This window comes from Cyanistes caeruleus, unplaced genomic scaffold (genome assembly GCF_971803275.1).
Source record: "Cyanistes caeruleus unplaced genomic scaffold, bCyaCae1.hap1.1 HAP1_SCAFFOLD_67, whole genome shotgun sequence".
NCBI lineage: Eukaryota > Metazoa > Chordata > Aves > Passeriformes > Paridae > Cyanistes > Cyanistes caeruleus.
The window spans coordinates 1,017,198-1,031,804 of record NW_028255885.1 but is presented as its reverse complement, the minus strand read 5'-3'; positions in this window follow the sequence as shown (position 1 = coordinate 1,031,804).

Below are 14,607 nucleotides of genomic sequence, written 5' to 3'. Positions count from 1 at the left end.
AGGGAATTTTGTGTGATTTTTCTGGGATTTTGTTGGGTATTGAGGACATTTTGTGGGATGTTTCTGGAATTTCGTCAAGTTTTCAGAAGATTTAGGGAATTTTGTGGGATTTTTCTGGGATTTTGTTGGGTATTGAGGACATTTTGTGGGATGTTTCTGGAATTTGGTGGGGCTTTTCAAGAATTTTGTGGTATTTTGAAAAGATTTAGGGAATTTTGTGGTGTTTTTTCTTGAATTTTGTGGGAAACTGTGCTGTTTTTATGGGGCGTTTCTGGAATTTGGTCGAGTTTTCAGAAGATTTAGGGATTTTTGTGAGATTTTTGTGGGATGTTCTGGGAATTGGTGGAGATTTTGTGGGACATTCCTGTGAATTGGTAGGGTTTTGAAATGATTTAGGGAGTTTTGTGGGACTTCTCTGGAATTTTGTGGGTTTTTTTCTGGAATTGTGTGGGATTCTGAGGAGACTTGAAGAATTTTGAGGAATTTGTTTTAGATTTTGTGGGAATTGTTGGAGATTCTGTGGGATTTTACTGGAATTTGGTGGTTTTTTTCAAGGACTTTGTGTGGTTTTGAGGAGACTTGAAGAATTTTGAGGATTTTTTTTTATATTTTGTGGAAACTTGTGGAGGTTTTGTGTGATTTTTGTGGGATTTTGTGGGATATTGAGGCGATTTAGGGATCTTGAGGGATTTTTCATGTATTTTGTGGGAATTTGTGGAGATTTGGTGGGATATTTTTCTAGAATTTGGTCGTGTTTTGTGAAGATTTAGGGAATTTTGTGGGATTTTTCTTGAATTTTGTTGGATATTGAGTAGATTTTGTGGAACTTTGAGGGACTTTTCTGGAATTTGGTGAGATTCTGTAGAGAACTGAAGAATTATCAGGGATTTTTCATGTATTCTGTGGGAATTTGTGGAGATTTGGTGGGATTTTTCTGGAATTTGGTAGAGTTTTGAGAAGATTTAGGGAATTTTGTGGGATTTTTCCTGGAATTTTGTTGGATATTGAGGAGATTTTGTGGGGTGTTTGTGGAACTTTGAGGGACTCTTCTGGAATTTGGTGAGATTCTGTAGAGAACTGACGAATTATCAGGGATTTTTCATGTATTCTGTGGGAATTTGTGGAGATTTGGTGGGATTTTTCTGGAATTTGGTAGAGTTTTGAGAAGATTTAGGGAATTCTGTAAGATTTTTCTGGAATTTGGTGGGCCTCTTTGAAGGACTTTGCGTGGTTTTGAGGAGACTTGAAGAATTTTGAGGAATTTTTCTTAGATTCTGTGGAAACTTGTGGAGGTTTTTGGGATTTTTGTGGAATTTTGTGGGATATTGAGGCGATTTAGGGATCTTGAGGGATTTTTCATGTATTTTGTGGGAATTTGTGGAGATTTGGTGGGATATTTTTCTAGAATTTGGTCATGTTTTGAGAAGATTTAGGGAATTTTGTGGGATTTTTCCTGGAATTTTGTTGGATACTGGGGAGATTTTGTGGGATGCTTGTGGAACTTTGAGGGACTCTTCTGGAATTTGGTGAGATTCTGTAGAGAACTGAAGAATTATCAGGGATTTTTCATGTATTCTGTGGGAATTTGTGGAGATTTGGTGGGATTTTTCTGGAATTTGGTAGAGTTTTGAGAAGATTTAGGGAATTTTGTGGAATATTTCCTGGAATTTTGTTGGGTATTGAGGACATTTTGTGGGATGTTTCTGGAATTTGGTGGGGCTTTTCAAGAATTTTGTGGTATTTTGAAAAGATTTAGGGAATTTTGTGGTGTTTTTTCTTGAATTTTGAGGGAATCTGTGCTGATTTTATGGAGCGTTTCTGGAATTTGGTCGAGTTTTCAGAAGATTTAGGGATTTTTGTGAGATTTTTGTGGGATGTTCTGGGAATTGGTGGAGATTTTGTGGGACATTCCTGTGAATTGGTAGGGTTTTGAAATGATTTAGGGAGTTTTGTGGGACTTCTCTGGAATTTTGTGGGTTTTTTCTGGAATTGTGTGGGATTCTGAGGAGACTTGAAGAATTTTGAGGAATTTGTTTTAGATTTTGTGGGAATTGTTGGAGATTCTGTGGGATTTTACTGGAATTTGGTGGGCCTTTTCAAGGACTTTGTGTGGTTTTGAGGAGACTTGAAGAATTTTGAGGATTTTTTCTTAGATTTTGTACAAACCTGTGGAGGTTTTGTGTGATTTTTGTGGGATTTTGTGGGATATTGAGGCGATTTAGGGATCTTGAGGGATTTTTCATGTATTTTGTGGGAATTTGTGGAGATTTGGTGGGATATTTTTCTAGAATTTGGTCGTGTTTTGAGAAGATTTAGGGAATTTTGTGGGATTTTTCCTGGAATTTTGTTGGATACTGGGGAGATTTTGTGGGATGCTTGTGGAACTTGGAGGGACTTTTCTGGAATTTTGTGAGATTCTGTAGAGAACTGACGAATTATCAGGGATTTTTCATGTATTCTGTGGGAATTTGTGGAGATTCGGTGGGATATTTTTCTAGAATTTGGTCGTGTTTTGAGAAGATTTAGGGAATTTGGTGGGATTTTTCCTGGAATTTTATTGGATACTGGGGAGATTTTGTGGGATGTTTGTGGAACTTTGAGGGACTCTTCTGGAATTTGGTGAGATTCTGTAGAGAACTGACGAATTATCAGGGATTTTTCATGTATTCTGTGGGAATTTGTGGAGATTTGGTGGGATTTTTGTGGATTTTGGCCGTGTTTTGAGAAGATTTAGGGAATTTTGTGTGATTTTTCTGGGATTTTGTTGGGTATTGAGGACATTTTGTGGGATGTTTCTGGAATTTCGTCAAGTTTTCAGAAGATTTAGGGAATTTTGTGGGATTTTTCTGGGATTTTGTTGGGTATTGAGGACATTTGGTGGGATGTTTCTGGAATTTGGTGGGGCTTTTCAAGAATTTTGTGGTATTTTGAAAAGATTTAGGGAATTTTGTGGTGTTTTTTCTTGAATTTTGTGGGAAACTGTGCTGTTTTTATGGGGCGTTTCTGGAATTTGGTCGAGTTTTCAGAAGATTTAGGGATTTTTGTGAGATTTTTGTGGGATGTTCTGGGAATTGGTGGAGATTTTGTGGGACATTCCTGTGAATTGGTAGGGTTTTGAAATGATTTAGGGAGTTTTGTGGGACTTCTCTGGAATTTTGTGGGTTTTTTTCTGGAATTGTGTGGGATTCTGAGGAGACTTGAAGAATTTTGAGGAATTTGTTTTAGATTTTGTGGGAATTGTTGGAGATTCTGTGGGATTTTACTGGAATTTGGTGGTTTTTTTCAAGGACTTTGTGTGGTTTTGAGGAGACTTGAAGAATTTTGAGGATTTTTTTTTATATTTTGTGGAAACTTGTGGAGGTTTTGTGTGATTTTTGTGGGATTTTGTGGGATATTGAGGCGATTTAGGGATCTTGAGGGATTTTTCATGTATTTTGTGGGAATTTGTGGAGATTTGGTGGGATATTTTTCTAGAATTTGGTCGTGTTTTGTGAAGATTTAGGGAATTTTGTGGGATTTTTCTTGAATTTTGTTGGATATTGAGTAGATTTTGTGGAACTTTGAGGGACTTTTCTGGAATTTGGTGAGATTCTGTAGAGAACTGAAGAATTATCAGGGATTTTTCATGTATTCTGTGGGAATTTGTGGAGATTTGGTGGGATTTTTCTGGAATTTGGTAGAGTTTTGAGAAGATTTAGGGAATTTTGTGGGATTTTTCCTGGAATTTTGTTGGATATTGAGGAGATTTTGTGGGGTGTTTGTGGAACTTGGAGGGACTCTTCTGGAATTTGGTGAGATTCTGTAGAGAACTGACGAATTATCAGGGATTTTTCATGTATTCTGTGGGAATTTGTGGAGATTTGGTGGGATTTTTCTGGAATTTGGTAGAGTTTTGAGAAGATTTAGGGAATTCTGTAAGATTTTTCTGGAATTTGGTGGGCCTCTTTGAAGGACTTTGCGTGGTTTTGAGGAGACTTGAAGAATTTTGAGGAATTTTTCTTAGATTCTGTGGAAACTTGTGGAGGTTTTGTGGGATTTTTGTGGAATTTTGTGGGATATTGAGGCGATTTAGGGATCTTGAGGGATTTTTCATGTATTTTGTGGGAATTTGTGGAGATTTGGTGGGATATTTTTCTAGAATTTGGTCATGTTTTGAGAAGATTTAGGGAATTTTGTGGGATTTTTCCTGGAATTTTGTTGGATACTGGGGAGATTTTGTGGGATGCTTGTGGAACTTTGAGGGACTCTTCTGGAATTTTGTGAGATTCTGTAGAGAACTGAAGAATTATCAGGGATTTTTCATGTATTCTGTGGGAATTTGTGGAGATTTGGTGGGATTTTTGTGGATTTTGGCCGTGTTTTGAGAAGATTTAGGGAATTTTGTGTGATTTTTCTGGGATTTTGTTGGGTATTGAGGACATTTGGTGGGATGTTTCTGGAATTTGGTGGGGCTTTTCAAGAATTTTGTGGTATTTTGAAAAGATTTTGGGAATTTTGTGGTGTTTTTTCTTGAATTTTGAGGGAAACTGTGCTGTTTTTATGGAGCGTTTCTGGAATTTGGTCGAGTTTTCAGAAGATTTAGGGATTTTTGTGAGATTTTTGTGGGATGTTCTGGGAATTGGTGGAGATTTTGTGGGACATTCCTGTGAATTGGTAGGGTTTTGAAATGATTTAGGGAGTTTTGTGGGACTTCTCTGGAATTTTGTGGGTTTTTTCTGGAATTGTGTGGGATTCTGAGGAGACTTGAAGAATTTTGAGGAATTTGTTTTAGATTTTGTGGGAATTGTTGGAGATTCTGTGGGATTTTACTGGAATTTGGTGGGCCTTTTCAAGGACTTTGTGTGGTTTTGAGGAGACTTGAAGAATTTTGAGGATTTTTTCTTAGATTTTGTACAAACCTGTGGAGGTTTTGTGTGATTTTTGTGGGATTTTGTGGGATATTGAGGCGATTTAGGGATCTTGAGGGATTTTTCATGTATTTTGTGGGAATTTGTGGAGATTTGGTGGGATATTTTTCTAGAATTTGGTCGTGTTTTGAGAAGATTTAGGGAATTTGGTGGGATTTTTCCTGGAATTTTGTTGGATACTGGGGAGATTTTGTGGGATGCTTGTGGAACTTGGAGGGACTTTTCTGGAATTTTGTGAGATTCTGTAGAGAACTGACGAATTATCAGGGATTTTTCATGTATTCTGTGGGAATTTGTGGAGATTCGGTGGGATATTTTTCTAGAATTTGGTCGTGTTTTGAGAAGATTTAGGGAATTTGGTGGGATTTTTCCTGGAATTTTATTGGATACTGGGGAGATTTTGTGGGATGTTTGTGGAACTTTGAGGGACTCTTCTGGAATTTGGTGAGATTCTGTAGAGAACTGACGAATTATCAGGGATTTTTCATGTATTCTGTGGGAATTTGTGGAGATTTGGTGGGATTTTTGTGGATTTTGGCCGTGTTTTGAGAAGATTTAGGGAATTTTGTGTGATTTTTCTGGGATTTTGTTGGGTATTGAGGACATTTTGTGGGATGTTTCTGGAATTTCGTCAAGTTTTCAGAAGATTTAGGGAATTTTGTGGGATTTTTCTGGGATTTTGTTGGGTATTGAGGACATTTGGTGGGATGTTTCTGGAATTTGGTGGGGCTTTTCAAGAATTTTGTGGTATTTTGAAAAGATTTAGGGAATTTTGTGGTGTTTTTTCTTGAATTTTGTGGGAAACTGTGCAGATTTTATGGGGCGTTTCTGGAATTTGGTCGAGTTTTCAGAAGATTTAGGGATTTTTGTGAGATTTTTGTGGGATGTTCTGGGAATTGGTGGAGATTTTGTGGGACATTCCTGTGAATTGGTAGGGTTTTGAAATGATTTAGGGAGTTTTGTGGGACTTCTCTGGAATTTTGTGGGTTTTTTTCTGGAATTGTGTGGGATTCTGAGGAGACTTGAAGAATTTTGAGGAATTTGTTTTAGATTTTGTGGGAATTGTTGGAGATTCTGTGGGATTTTACTGGAATTTGGTGGTTTTTTTCAAGGACTTTGTGTGGTTTTGAGGAGACTTGAAGAATTTTGAGGATTTTTTTTTATATTTTGTGGAAACTTGTGGAGGTTTTGTGTGATTTTTGTGGGATTTTGTGGGATATTGAGGCGATTTAGGGATCTTGAGGGATTTTTCATGTATTTTGTGGGAATTTGTGGAGATTTGGTGGGATATTTTTCTAGAATTTGGTCGTGTTTTGTGAAGATTTAGGGAATTTTGTGGGATTTTTCTTGAATTTTGTTGGATATTGAGTAGATTTTGTGGAACTTTGAGGGACTTTTCTGGAATTTGGTGAGATTCTGTAGAGAACTGAAGAATTATCAGGGATTTTTCATGTATTCTGTGGGAATTTGTGGAGATTTGGTGGGATTTTTCTGGAATTTGGTAGAGTTTTGAGAAGATTTAGGGAATTTTGTGGGATTTTTCCTGGAATTTTGTTGGATATTGAGGAGATTTTGTGGGGTGTTTGTGGAACTTGGAGGGACTCTTCTGGAATTTGGTGAGATTCTGTAGAGAACTGACGAATTATCAGGGATTTTTCATGTATTCTGTGGGAATTTGTGGAGATTTGGTGGGATTTTTCTGGAATTTGGTAGAGTTTTGAGAAGATTTAGGGAATTCTGTAAGATTTTTCTGGAATTTGGTGGGCCTCTTTGAAGGACTTTGCGTGGTTTTGAGGAGACTTGAAGAATTTTGAGGAATTTTTCTTAGATTCTGTGGAAACTTGTGGAGGTTTTGTGGGATTTTTGTGGAATTTTGTGGGATATTGAGGCGATTTAGGGATCTTGAGGGATTTTTCATGTATTTTGTGGGAATTTGTGGAGATTTGGTGGGATATTTTTCTAGAATTTGGTCATGTTTTGAGAAGATTTAGGGAATTTTGTGGGATTTTTCCTGGAATTTTGTTGGATACTGGGGAGATTTTGTGGGATGCTTGTGGAACTTTGAGGGACTCTTCTGGAATTTTGTGAGATTCTGTAGAGAACTGAAGAATTATCAGGGATTTTTCATGTATTCTGTGGGAATTTGTGGAGATTTGGTGGGATTTTTGTGGATTTTGGCCGTGTTTTGAGAAGATTTAGGGAATTTTGTGTGATTTTTCTGGGATTTTGTTGGGTATTGAGGACATTTGGTGGGATGTTTCTGGAATTTGGTGGGGCTTTTCAAGAATTTTGTGGTATTTTGAAAAGATTTTGGGAATTTTGTGGTGTTTTTTCTTGAATTTTGAGGGAAACTGTGCTGTTTTTATGGAGCGTTTCTGGAATTTGGTCGAGTTTTCAGAAGATTTAGGGATTTTTGTGAGATTTTTGTGGGATGTTCTGGGAATTGGTGGAGATTTTGTGGGACATTCCTGTGAATTGGTAGGGTTTTGAAATGATTTAGGGAGTTTTGTGGGACTTCTCTGGAATTTTGTGGGTTTTTTCTGGAATTGTGTGGGATTCTGAGGAGACTTGAAGAATTTTGAGGAATTTGTTTTAGATTTTGTGGGAATTGTTGGAGATTCTGTGGGATTTTACTGGAATTTGGTGGGCCTTTTCAAGGACTTTGTGTGGTTTTGAGGAGACTTGAAGAATTTTGAGGATTTTTTCTTAGATTTTGTACAAACCTGTGGAGGTTTTGTGTGATTTTTGTGGGATTTTGTGGGATATTGAGGCGATTTAGGGATCTTGAGGGATTTTTCATGTATTTTGTGGGAATTTGTGGAGATTTGGTGGGATATTTTTCTAGAATTTGGTCGTGTTTTGAGAAGATTTAGGGAATTTGGTGGGATTTTTCCTGGAATTTTGTTGGATACTGGGGAGATTTTGTGGGATGCTTGTGGAACTTGGAGGGACTTTTCTGGAATTTTGTGAGATTCTGTAGAGAACTGACGAATTATCAGGGATTTTTCATGTATTCTGTGGGAATTTGTGGAGATTCGGTGGGATATTTTTCTAGAATTTGGTCATGTTTTGAGAAGATTTAGGGAATTTTGTGGGATTTTTCCTGGAATTTTGTTGGATACTGGGGAGATTTTGTGGGATGTTTGTGGAACTTTGAGGGACTTTTCTGGAATTTGGTGAGATTCTGTAGAGAACTGACGAATTATCAGATATTTTTCATGTATTCTGTGGGAATTTGTGGAGATTTGGTGGGATTTTTGTGGATTTTGGCCGTGTTTTGAGAAGATTTAGGGAATTTTGTGGGATTTTTCTGGGATTTTGTTGGATACTGTGCTGATTTTATGGGGCGTTTCTGGAATTTCGTCAAGTTTTCAGAAGATTTAGGGAATTTTGTGGGATTTTTCTGGGATTTTGTTGGGTATTGAGGACATTTTGTGGGATGTTTCTGGAATTTGGTGGGGCTTTTCAAGAATTTTGTGGTATTTTGAAAAGATTTAGGGAATTTTGTGGTGTTTTTTCTTGAATTTTGTGGGAAACTGTGCTGTTTTTATGGGGCGTTTCTGGAATTTGGTCGAGTTTTCAGAAGATTTAGGGATTTTTGTGAGATTTTTGTGGGATGTTCTGGGAATTGGTGGAGATTTTGTGGGACATTCCTGTGAATTGGTAGGGTTTTGAAATGATTTAGGGAGTTTTGTGGGACTTCTCTGGAATTTTGTGGGTTTTTTCTGGAATTGTGTGGGATTCTGAGGAGACTTGAAGAATTTTGAGGAATTTGTTTTAGATTTTGTGGGAATTTGTGTAGATTCTGTGGGATTTTTCTGGAATTTGGTGGTCCTTTTCAAGGACTTTGTTTGATTTTGAGGAGACTTGAAGAATTTTCAGGGATTTTTCTTAGATTTTGTGGAAACTTGTGGAGGTTTTGTGTGATTTTTGTGGGATTTTGTGGGATATTGAGGCGATTTAGGGATCTTGAGGGATTTTTCATGTATTTTGTGGGAATTTGTGGAGATTTGGTGGGATATTTTTCTAGAATTTGGTCGTGTTTTGTGAAGATTTAGGGAATTTTGTGGGATTTTTCTTGAATTTTGTTGGATATTGAGTAGATTTTGTGGAACTTTGAGGGACTTTTCTAGAATTTGGTGAGATTCTGTAGAGAACTGAAGAATTATCAGGGATTTTTCATGTATTCTGTGGGAATTTGTGGAGATTTGGTGGGATTTTTCTGGAATTTGGTAGAGTTTTGAGAAGATTTAGGGAATTTTGTGGGATTTTTCCTGGAATTTTGTTGGATATTGAGGAGATTTTGTGGGGTGTTTGTGGAACTTGGAGGGACTCTTCTGGAATTTGGTGAGATTCTGTAGAGAACTGACGAATTATCAGGGATTTTTCATGTATTCTGTGGGAATTTGTGGAGATTTGGTGGGATTTTTCTGGAATTTGGTAGAGTTTTGAGAAGATTTAGGGAATTCTGTAAGATTTTTCTGGAATTTGGTGGGCCTCTTTGAAGGACTTTGCGTGGTTTTGAGGAGACTTGAAGAATTTTGAGGAATTTTTCTTAGATTCTGTGGAAACTTGTGGAGGTTTTGTGGGATTTTTGTGGAATTTTGTGGGATATTGAGGCGATTTAGGGATCTTGAGGGATTTTTCATGTATTTTGTGGGAATTTGTGGAGATTTGGTGGGATATTTTTCTAGAATTTGGTCATGTTTTGAGAAGATTTAGGGAATTTTGTGGGATTTTTCCTGGAATTTTGTTGGATACTGGGGAGATTTTGTGGGATGCTTGTGGAACTTTGAGGGACTCTTCTGGAATTTTGTGAGATTCTGTAGAGAACTGAAGAATTATCAGGGATTTTTCATGTATTCTGTGGGAATTTGTGGAGATTTGGTGGGATTTTTCTGGAATTTGGTAGAGTTTTGAGAAGATTTAGGGAATTTTGTGGGATATTTCCTGGAATTTTGTTGGGTATTGAGGACATTTTGTGGGATGTTTCTGGAATTTGGTGGGGCTTTTCAAGAATTTTGTGGTATTTTGAAAAGATTTAGGGAATTTTGTGGTGTTTTTTCTTGAATTTTGAGGGAAACTGTGCTGATTTTATGGAGCGTTTCTGGAATTTGGTCGAGTTTTCAGAAGATTTAGGGATTTTTGTGAGATTTTTGTGGGATGTTCTGGGAATTGGTGGAGATTTTGTGGGACATTCCTGTGAATTGGTAGGGTTTTGAAATGATTTAGGGAGTTTTGTGGGACTTCTCTGGAATTTTGTGGGTTTTTTCTGGAATTGTGTGGGATTCTGAGGAGACTTGAAGAATTTTGAGGAATTTGTTTTAGATTTTGTGGGAATTGTTGGAGATTCTGTGGGATTTTACTGGAATTTGGTGGGCCTTTTCAAGGACTTTGTGTGGTTTTGAGGAGACTTGAAGAATTTTGAGGATTTTTTCTTAGATTTTGTACAAACCTGTGGAGGTTTTGTGTGATTTTTGTGGGATTTTGTGGGATATTGAGGCGATTTAGGGATCTTGAGGGATTTTTCATGTATTTTGTGGGAATTTGTGGAGATTTGGTGGGATATTTTTCTAGAATTTGGTCGTGTTTTGAGAAGATTTAGGGAATTTGGTGGGATTTTTCCTGGAATTTTGTTGGATACTGGGGAGATTTTGTGGGATGCTTGTGGAACTTGGAGGGACTTTTCTGGAATTTTGTGAGATTCTGTAGAGAACTGACGAATTATCAGGGATTTTTCATGTATTCTGTGGGAATTTGTGGAGATTCGGTGGGATATTTTTCTAGAATTTGGTCATGTTTTGAGAAGATTTAGGGAATTTTGTGGGATTTTTCCTGGAATTTTGTTGGATACTGGGGAGATTTTGTGGGATGTTTGTGGAACTTTGAGGGACTTTTCTGGAATTTGGTGAGATTCTGTAGAGAACTGACGAATTATCAGGGATTTTTCATGTATTCTGTGGGAATTTGTGGAGATTTGGTGGGATTTTTGTGGATTTTGGCCGTGTTTTGAGAAGATTTAGGGAATTTTGTGTGATTTTTCTGGGATTTTGTTGGATACTGTGCTGATTTTATGGGGCGTTTCTGGAATTTCGTCAAGTTTTCAGAAGATTTAGGGAATTTTGTGGGATTTTTCTGGGATTTTGTTGGGTATTGAGGACATTTTGTGGGATGTTTCTGGAATTTGGTGGGGCTTTTCAAGAATTTTGTGGTATTTTGAAAAGATTTTGGGAATTTTGTGGTGTTTTTTCTTGAATTTTTTGGGAAACTGTGCTGATTTTATGGGGCGTTTCTGGAATTTGGTCGAGTTTTCAGAAGATTTAGGGATTTTTGTGAGATTTTTGTGGGATGTTCTGGGAATTGGTAGAGATTTTGTGGGACATTCCTGTGAATTGGTAGGGTTTTGAAATGATTTAGGGAGTTTTGTGGGACTTCTCTGGAATTTTGTGGGTTTTTTCTGGAATTGTGTGGGATTCTGAGGAGACTTGAAGAATTTTGAGGAATTTGTTTTAGATTTTGTGGGAATTGTTGGAGATTCTGTGGGATTTTACTGGAATTTGGCGGTTTTTTTCAAGGACTTTGTGTGGTTTTGAGGAGACTTGAAGAATTTTGAGGATTTTTTTTTATATTTTGTGGAAACTTGTGGAGGTTTTGTGTGATTTTTGTGGGATTTTGTGGGATATTGAGGCGATTTAGGGATCTTGAGGGATTTTTCATGTATTTTGTGGGAATTTGTGGAGATTTGGTGGGATATTTTTCTAGAATTTGGTCGTGTTTTGTGAAGATTTAGGGAATTTTGTGGGATTTTTCTTGAATTTTGTTGGATATTGAGTAGATTTTGTGGAACTTTGAGGGACTTTTCTGGAATTTGGTGAGATTCTGTAGAGAACTGAAGAATTATCAGGGATTTTTCATGTATTCTGTGGGAATTTGTGGAGATTTGGTGGGATTTTTCTGGAATTTGGTAGAGTTTTGAGAAGATTTAGGGAATTTTGTGGGATTTTTCCTGGAATTTTGTTGGATATTGAGGAGATTTTGTGGGGTGTTTGTGGAACTTGGAGGGACTCTTCTGGAATTTGGTGAGATTCTGTAGAGAACTGACGAATTATCAGGGATTTTTCATGTATTCTGTGGGAATTTGTGGAGATTTGGTGGGATTTTTCTGGAATTTGGTAGAGTTTTGAGAAGATTTAGGGAATTCTGTAAGATTTTTCTGGAATTTGGTGGGCCTCTTTGAAGGACTTTGTGTGGTTTTGAGGAGACTTGAAGAATTTTGAGGAATTTTTCTTAGATTCTGTGGAAACTTGTGGAGGTTTTGTGGGATTTTTGTGGAATTTTGTGGGATATTGAGGCGATTTAGGGATCTTGAGGGATTTTTCATATATTTTGTGGGAATTTGTGGAGATTCGGTGGGATATTTTTCTAGAATTTTGTCATGTTTTGAGAAGATTTATGGAATTTTGTGGGATTTTTCCTGGAATTTTGTTGGATACTGGGGAGATTTTGTGGGATGCTTGTGGAACTTTGAGGGACTCTTCTGGAATTTTGTGAGATTCTGTAGAGAACTGACGAATTATCAGGGATTTTTCATGTATTCTGTGGGAATTTGTGGAGATTTGGTGGGATTTTTGTGGATTTTGGCCGTGTTTTGAGAAGATTTAGGGAATTTTGTGTGATTTTTCTGGGATTTTGTTGGGTATTGAGGACATTTGGTGGGATGTTTCTGGAATTTGGTGGGGCTTTTCAAGAATTTTGTGGTATTTTGAAAAGATTTTGGGAATTTTGTGGTGTTTTTTCTTGAATTTTGAGGGAAACTGTGCTGTTTTTATGGAGCGTTTCTGGAATTTGGTCGAGTTTTCAGAAGATTTAGGGATTTTTGTGAGATTTTTGTGGGATGTTCTGGGAATTGGTGGAGATTTTGTGGGACATTCCTGTGAATTGGTAGGGTTTTGAAATGATTTAGGGAGTTTTGTGGGACTTCTCTGGAATTTTGTGGGTTTTTTCTGGAATTGTGTGGGATTCTGAGGAGACTTGAAGAATTTTGAGGAATTTGTTTTAGATTTTGTGGGAATTGTTGGAGATTCTGTGGGATTTTACTGGAATTTGGTGGGCCTTTTCAAGGACTTTGTGTGGTTTTGAGGAGACTTGAAGAATTTTGAGGATTTTTTCTTAGATTTTGTACAAACCTGTGGAGGTTTTGTGTGATTTTTGTGGGATTTTGTGGGATATTGAGGCGATTTAGGGATCTTGAGGGATTTTTCATGTATTTTGTGGGAATTTGTGGAGATTTGGTGGGATATTTTTCTAGAATTTGGTCGTGTTTTGAGAAGATTTAGGGAATTTGGTGGGATTTTTCCTGGAATTTTGTTGGATACTGGGGAGATTTTGTGGGATGCTTGTGGAACTTGGAGGGACTTTTCTGGAATTTTGTGAGATTCTGTAGAGAACTGACGAATTATCAGGGATTTTTCATGTATTCTGTGGGAATTTGTGGAGATTCGGTGGGATATTTTTCTAGAATTTGGTCGTGTTTTGAGAAGATTTAGGGAATTTGGTGGGATTTTTCCTGGAATTTTATTGGATACTGGGGAGATTTTGTGGGATGTTTGTGGAACTTTGAGGGACTCTTCTGGAATTTGGTGAGATTCTGTAGAGAACTGACGAATTATCAGGGATTTTTCATGTATTCTGTGGGAATTTGTGGAGATTTGGTGGGATTTTTGTGGATTTTGGCCGTGTTTTGAGAAGATTTAGGGAATTTTGTGGGATTTTTCTGGGATTTTGTTGGATACTGTGCTGATTTTATGGGGCGTTTCTGGAATTTCGTCAAGTTTTCAGAAGATTTAGGGAATTTTGTGGGATTTTTCTGGGATTTTGTTGGGTATTGAGGACATTTTGTGGGATGTTTCTGGAATTTGGTGGGGCTTTTCAAGAATTTTGTGGTATTTTGAAAAGATTTAGGGAATTTTGTGGTGTTTTTTCTTGAATTTTGTGGGAAACTGTGCTGTTTTTATGGGGCGTTTCTGGAATTTGGTCGAGTTTTCAGAAGATTTAGGGATTTTTGTGAGATTTTTGTGGGATGTTCTGGGAATTGGTGGAGATTTTGTGGGACATTCCTGTGAATTGGTAGGGTTTTGAAATGATTTAGGGAGTTTTGTGGGACTTCTCTGGAATTTTGTGGGTTTTTTCTGGAATTGTGTGGGATTCTGAGGAGACTTGAAGAATTTTGAGGAATTTGTTTTAGATTTTGTGGGAATTTGTGTAGATTCTGTGGGATTTTTCTGGAATTTGGTGGTCCTTTTCAAAGACTTTGTTTGATTTTGAGGAGACTTGAAGAATTTTCAGGGATTTTTCTTAGATTTTGTGGAAACTTGTGGAGGTTTTGTGTGATTTTTGTGGGATTTTGTGGGATATTGAGGCGATTTAGGGATCTTGAGGGATTTTTCATGTATTTTGTGGGAATTTGTGGAGATTTGGTGGGATATTTTTCTAGAATTTGGTCGTGTTTTGTGAAGATTTAGGGAATTTTGTGGGATTTTTCTTGAATTTTGTTGGATATTGAGTAGATTTTGTGGAACTTTGAGGGACTTTTCTGGAATTTGGTGAGATTCTGTAGAGAACTGAAGAATTATCAGGGATTTTTCATGTATTCTGTGGGAATTTGTGGAGATTTGGTGGGATTTTTCTGGAATTTGGTAGA